Source organism: Charadrius vociferus, unplaced genomic scaffold (assembly GCF_000708025.1).
Source record: "Charadrius vociferus isolate BGI_N301 unplaced genomic scaffold, ASM70802v2 scaffold192, whole genome shotgun sequence".
NCBI lineage: Eukaryota > Metazoa > Chordata > Aves > Charadriiformes > Charadriidae > Charadrius > Charadrius vociferus.
In genome coordinates, this window is record NW_009647437.1 from 1,616,908 (window position 1) to 1,617,392 (window position 485).

Here is a 485-nt window from a genome sequence, read left to right on the forward strand (position 1 = left end):
TCAACCTGCAATCTCTGAAAATCTCAAACTGCTGATGGTGTCCACTGTGTATGTGAAATATACATAACATAAACTGAAAGTAAAACTTCCTCTCTTTCAAAGAGAGAAGACTCGCTCATTAGGTAAATCAAATGAGAAGAAACAGTAAAACTTAACCTGTTTCTTAAAAATTGGGGCACACAGCTTAGCTTGCATATTAACCTGCTACGTTACTCCAAAACGTGGTTCCTGGAAGTTTAGTGAAACTATCGATGAAGAGAAAGGAAGGGGCAACTATGCATGATTAAACGTTGAAGACCCCAAAACCGGGAAAGTTTTGAGAAGTTCCCCCTCACTTTGTAAGTAATAAAATCAATTTATCTCAAGACGGTAACTCTACAGCAGCAAGAGCTGAGCCCCCGCGGCAGGAAAACTGTCAGGTTTGCAGCCTTGTGGGGGTGGAAAGGCCCCGCGTCTTTACCCGCCGCCGTCCCGTTACCCCGCCC